The sequence below is a fragment of the Carassius carassius genome, chromosome 11 (genome assembly GCF_963082965.1).
Source record: "Carassius carassius chromosome 11, fCarCar2.1, whole genome shotgun sequence".
Classification (NCBI taxonomy): domain Eukaryota; kingdom Metazoa; phylum Chordata; class Actinopteri; order Cypriniformes; family Cyprinidae; genus Carassius; species Carassius carassius.
Window position 1 is genome coordinate 18974591 of NC_081765.1, and position 6864 is coordinate 18981454.

Here is a 6864-nt window from a genome sequence, read left to right on the forward strand (position 1 = left end):
ATAAAATGAAAACTAAAGAAATTTCTAATCACATGAGCCAATATTTTATTCACAATAGAACATAGATAACGTAGCAAATGTTTAAACTGAGAAATTTTACACTTTTATCCACTTAATTAGCTCATTTAAAATTTAATGCCTGCTACAGGTCTCAAAAAAGTTGGCACGGGGGCAACAAATGGCTAAAAAAGCAAGCAGTTTTGAAAAGATTCAGCTGGGAGAACATCTAGTGATTAATTAAGTTAATTGATATCAGGTCTGTAACATGATTAGCTATAAAAGCTTTGTCTTAGAGAAGCAGAGTCTCTCAGAAGTAAAGATGGGCAGAGGCTCTCCAATCTGTGAAAGACTGCGTAAAAAAATTGTGGAAAACTTTAAAAACAATGTTCCTCAACATCAAATTGCAAAGGCTTTGCAAATCTCATCATCTACAGTGCATAACATCATCAAAAGATTCAGAGAAACTGGAGAAATCTCTGTGTGTAAGGGACAAGGCCGGAGACCTTTATTGGATGCCCGTGGTCTTCGGGCTCTCAGACGACACTGCATCACTCATCGGCATGATTGTGTCAATGACATTACTAAATGGGCCCAGGAATACTTTCAGAAACCACTGTCGGTAAACACAATCCGCCGTGCCATCAGCAGATGCCAACTAAAGCTCTATCATGCAAAAAGGAAGCCATATGTGAACATGGTCCAGAAGCGCCGTCGTGTCCTGTGGGCCAAGGCTCATTTAAAATGGACTATTTCAAAGTGGAATAGTGTTTTATGGTCAGACGAGTCCAAATTTGACATTCTTGTTGGAAATCACGGACGCCGTGTCCTCCGGGCTAAAGAGGAGGGAGACCTTCCAGCATGTTATCAGCGTTCAGTTCAAAAGCCAGCATCTCTGACGGTATGGGGGTGCATAAGTGCATACGGTATGGGCAGCTTGCATGTTTTGGAAGGCTCTGTGAATGCTGAATGGTATATAAAGGTTTTAGAGCAACATATGCTTCCCTTCAAACAACGTCTATTTCAGGGAAGGCCTTGTTTATTTCAGCAGGACAATGCAAAACCACATATTGCAGCTATAACAACAGCATGGCTTCGTCGTAGAAGAGTCCGGGTGCTAACCTGGCCTGCCTGCAGTCCAGATCTTTCACCTATAGAGAACATTTGGTGCATCATTAAACGAAAAATACGTCAAAGACGACCACGAACTCTTCAGCAGCTGGAAATCTATATAAGGCAAGAATGGGACCACATTCCAACAGCAAAACTCCAGCAACTCATAGCCTCAATGCCCAGACGTCTTCAAACTGTTTTGAAAAGAAAAGGAGATGCTACACCATGGTAAACATGCCCTGTCCCAACTATTTTGAGACCTGTAGCAGAAATCAAAATTGAAATGAGCTCATTTTGTGCATAAAATTGTAAACTTTCTCAGTTTAAACATTTGCTATGTTATCTATGTTCTATTGTGAATAAAATATTGGCTCATGTGATTTGAAAGTCTTTTAGTTTTCATTTTATTAAAATTTAAAAAACGTCCCAACTTTTCCGGAATTCGGGTTGTATATATATATATATATATATATATATATATATATATATACACAAAACAGCATTTTCTGCACATTGTCAGTGTGCAGAAGAACGTGATCATCAGGTTTAACAGAAACATTTGGAGCTCATGCTCATATTTTCACTCAAATTGTTATTATGGTAATATAATTAATATAATTTGTAGGGGTGTAACAGTACGTGTATTCGTACCGGACCATTTCGGTACAGGGCTTTCGGTACGTTGCATGTGTGTACCGAATGACCGAATGCAATATTTTGTGTGCGGAACATAGGTAAATTTTCGTGTTTCCAAACGAACATATTAAGTGGCGGAAGTCTCCGCGTTCAGCGCAAATCACGCCCTGCAGCTGATTCTAAGGCCGGTGACACACTGGCTGCGTTGCGTGAGCGTGGCGTTTCTGCTGCGTGTCAGTTGCGTGACGGCTGCTTTGCGTTTTCTGTGTCTTTACACACCAGAATCGTGCCTGATGCGGTGCTGGCGCTGCTGCTGCTGTAGGTGACATAGAGGGAGGCCGCCAAGGCGCAGACAGACCAGGATCTTGTCTTCACGACAACAATATCTATACTTCATGTTGAGCATAAATATAAAGCCTACTGATAAAGCACACCATCAACAGTATTGATGGCAAAATAGACTATGTTTGACAGGTGCAATATGCCAGTGTGTCACCGGCCTAAGGTTTTCAAAAGGCATCACGCGAGTGTGAACATCACTACAACTAGGAAAAAAACGATTGTAATTCAAACGCAGCTTCCGTCGGCATTTAAACAGATCTTTGCTCTTAATTCCGATCGGGCCAACGCAATAACGAAATCTGAGCAGGTCTAAAAACTGAAACTGTTGATGCTGCACTTTACACTTTGGAAAAGTTATATATATATTTTTTAAATATGAGCAGGCCTACAAGCTGGGATTGGTAATGCTGCACTTTAATCATAGTTTAATGTTTGGATTTCTTTCCCTTACTGTACCGAAAATGAACCGAACCGTGACTTTAAAACCGAGGTACGTACCAAACCGTGATTTTTGCGTACCGTTACCCCCTAATAATTTTTCTTAGATTTAGTATTAAATTAGAAAAATGCTAAATAGAAGCATTTTCACTAGTTGACTTTTGTGCCCCACTGTCTGTCACGTACATAAAAATGAATAAATAAGCTGTATAAATGTGTGGGAGCTACACACCGGATTTTTCTTCTGCACTCAAAACAGAAATGCACTGATGTATGTGGAATAAAAGATTTTTGTCTCCATTCTTCAGGGAGAGGCTTCGTTTCCAACTCAATTAATATTGGAGAGCCTGAGAAGCGGTGTTTTGAGAGGCAGACATCTTTATTCATGTGTGCATCACTGTGATTGGCATAGCCTCCAGACATTATTTCTCCCTGTTCAGGAAGCCAGCCAGATGTTATTGATATTCACAAATGTCTGAAATTTGCATCTGAATGCTTTCCCTAACCAGACCAACGTTATGACATGACCGAGAGCTGTTGCATTAGGTTCAAGGTGAACTGGGATCGGAGAGCAGCCGGATGTGAGCGGTGTTTATTGTGTGTGAACTGTGAGTGTGTGTGCATTTCCTGTGGCATCTCTGATCCTTTCTTATGTGCAGAAGAGTTGTTTTGTTTCTTTGTGTACGTTATGCAGTTGTAAAGGTGTGTAGTGTTTATCTAATGTGTATCTATTAATGCATACTGTACATATGCAAGAACTTTGCATCCTTTAATTGTTTGGTTAGTATGCAAGGTTTGTTTTCAAGAGTGTGGGTGTTGTTTTACACATCTCTTTTCAATCTTTCTGTCTATCATTTGTTTGTTTGTTGGTTTGATTATTCTGTCCAGAATTACATAAATTATAGATACAATTTTAAAACCCATAGATAATTTTTAGATAGATTTTATAGATTAAAATGTATTATATAAATTATAACATATTTGTTTCTAGATAAATAGATTTAACATTACGGTGCCCTAAAAGCCTGTTTGAAATGTGTTTCCTCCGCTTTAGATTTCATAATTTATAGTTTTCATAACATGCACAAATCTGTGTTGTTTAGATATGTGCCTTTTCACAGTCTTCAGCAAACCTGATGACATGATGCAGCCCAATAATACAGGAAGTGGGGAAATCTGAGCCCTGCTCAATCAGCAATCATGCAAATTGATGATGAGCTGACTGAAGATAGGGGCTGTGTTCTCACGACGCAGACTTTACAGAGCACATGAGACAATTTATCAAAGAGTTCTTGATTAAGCGGTAAGTTTGCTTAATTGAAGCTTTTATTGATTTCGCCTTTGCTGAAGAATCTACTACTAGGAATCTTAATTGAAAGTATATTATTGTGCTGAGCATCAAGAAAAGATAACAATAGAGTCATGCATTATGAAATGAAGGTTATTGCTTGTTAAGGTAGGGCATTTGAATCGACCAGTACAATGAATCATAAGCAGATAAAATGATCGCCTTTTTATTTTTGTTGAACACAAAAGATGTTGTTTTAAAGAATGGTTTGCCTGTTTTTAGAAGACACTGAAATACAGTGAACCCATTTGAACTTCATTGTATGAAAAAAAAAAAAAAATGTTTTCCACTAAAGAAAGAAAGTCATACAGCCTTGCAAAGACATGAGGTTGAGTAAATGATAATTTTCTTGGCTCCGTGTTCTGGATCTATGTTTTGCATTGAGCCCAAACCCTACTACAAATGTTGATCCACATTCACAACACATTAAGCTAATTTTAAGTGCTTCAGCACCTGTTGTTTGGCCTTTTGGTTAAGCACTTCTGTCAGCACCAGCTACTATAATGCATTTACAGTATATACTGTACATAGTGTTCAGAAAATCTAAATTTAACAATTGATTGATAGTTCACTCATTTGTGCACACATCCAGAGGAACTTCTTTGCATCGCTGAGAAATTAACCCATACATTTGGCATCAGTATCAGTTGAGCTACCTGATTAATTACAGGATAATTCATTATTTTATTCTTTCCGTTGGTGTCTGTTTGGAGGCCAATCCAGGATTGAGCTGTACGTTTAATAGAGATTTAGCTTCAGAAATATTAACTGACAGAAAACCACCCAACTAGCTATTACTGTTCCATTTAGCACCTACCAAAATATTTTAAAATTAACTATAATTATGTGTAATGCACTAAGTGTAATATTTACAGTTACATAGGCAAATTAAAAAGTCATGAATACTCTTCGGTTCTAGACTTTTAACACTTAACACCACCAAAATCATTCATGCAGAGTTTATTCTTGTGTGTTTGATTAGCAGACGATGCCAAACTCATATGATAGAGTCTTATGCTTACCCGAGGTCAGTTTTTAAATGCTACAGTTCATTTATGATGTGAAGAGTGTCTGCATGCTGCGTTAATCTTGTGTTTTCTCAGCGGTGTGTGCCAATGATAATATTAATCCTGATTAATCCTCATTACCCCTAAAACGCTGTACCCTAACCCCTCCGTCCTGCCCAACCAGACACGTCCATCAAACCCAGGTGCCATTCCTCACCTTCAATCTCCTGTGCTGAACATTGCCAGCTAATCAGCTAGCAAAAATAAACTGCTCAGCCAACTCCTAGCCCCAGCTTTTTCCTCAAGGAGCGAACAGTTCAAATGAAAGTAAATGATTTGTATTTCTCTCCAAGTAAACAGAGATCTCTGTTTGATCTCTGCTTGCCTCGGTTGAAAGAAATTCCCTGCTGTAGATCCATTTATCAATTATTTTTTTTAGCACAACTTAAATAAATAAATAAATAAATAAATGCAACAGTGTCTTAGTGGTTATTAAACATGATATTGTCTGTTTAAACTGCATATGATAGAGAAAAAGGTGTGGTTTGGTTTTACCAAACTGGAATGTACTTCACTGAAGTGTTGGAATGCCTCTTATCCCTGTACGCCCTCCCATCACTCTCTCCTCCCTCTCTTATTTTCTCTGTTCCGCTTGGCTTCCATTAATATAGGGCCCATCTGGCTTTCCAGGGGATATTTAAACAGAAACCCCATCAAGGGGCTCAGTCAAAGCCATATGCTGCTGCTTCTACTGTACACAGTTAGAGAGGAAAAGCATTTAATCAATGGTGATTGAGAGGTTAAAAGCCTGTGTGTTCAGCGTCTACCTGCAATGGATGGAGGACACAAACTAACTGGGATGTGCAAAGTCTTGGAGATTTGCTTCTAATATGTGGTTATGTTGTGTTTTGAGCTGAACACAACGATTAAACTATTGTGAAAAATATTTCATTTACTCACCCTTATGTCATTTCAAACTTATCCGTGGAACACCAAGAAACATGTTTTGAAGAATTGCTTTTGTCCGTACAGTGAAAGTCAATGGGGGCCAAAACAACACTGGACCCCACTGACTTTATTTATTTATTAAACATACCACTGCATAGATTTTTCAATTATAAAACAATAGACAGAAACTTAGACATCATATAAGTGATTTATTTGAGCACTAGAAAAATACAATAAAAATAATTTGTGTAAGAAAAATAAGAATAATAAGAAACATAAAAAAGATTTAACTTTGTTTGCCAATTACAGAAAATCCTGAGATTGCTAGAAATTCAGCATTTACAATGAATTACGATGCAAATAAGTGCTGATGTGCTGATGGCCACTTATACAGATGATAATAACACAAATGTGCCATAAAGTGAATAATCCACTTCTCTATTCATATAGATGCGTTCACTTTGATAGCCGTGATCATACAGTAATAGCAGGCTAAAGTAAGGTGACAGTTTTGAAGACTGGCTGATTGTGTACTTGCTCAAATATTGACAGCTGCAGTCTATAACTTTTTTTTTTTTTTGGTTAAAAATGACCCAAAATCAATATTTGAGCAAGTACATAATCAGCTAGTGTTGAAAACTATCGCCTTAATTTAGCCTGATTCAAAACAGTTATCTAATATGTTTTCTAATTTCAAATCATCACAACACATGCATATAGCGAAACGCGCTGCAAATCCTCACAACACATGCAATTAACAAAAGCCCTGCAAATAGCACTGATGACAATGGAAATGTTTCGAGGAAACCTCAAAAAGTGTTGGACACGGCTGGGATTTGCTTATCGTGCAGTGGCTACTGGTCACTGGATTTGTTGGTGAACTGAAAGGTTTTTTTTTTCCTTTATCTTTGGGATATTATTATCCTGAATAAGCTGAATAATTACATGATTAAATGTAAAACTTTACTTAAGATGGCTAACTTTAATATCCTCTGCTAAATATAATTTCAAGGTTAATGAAAATAAATTTGCAAT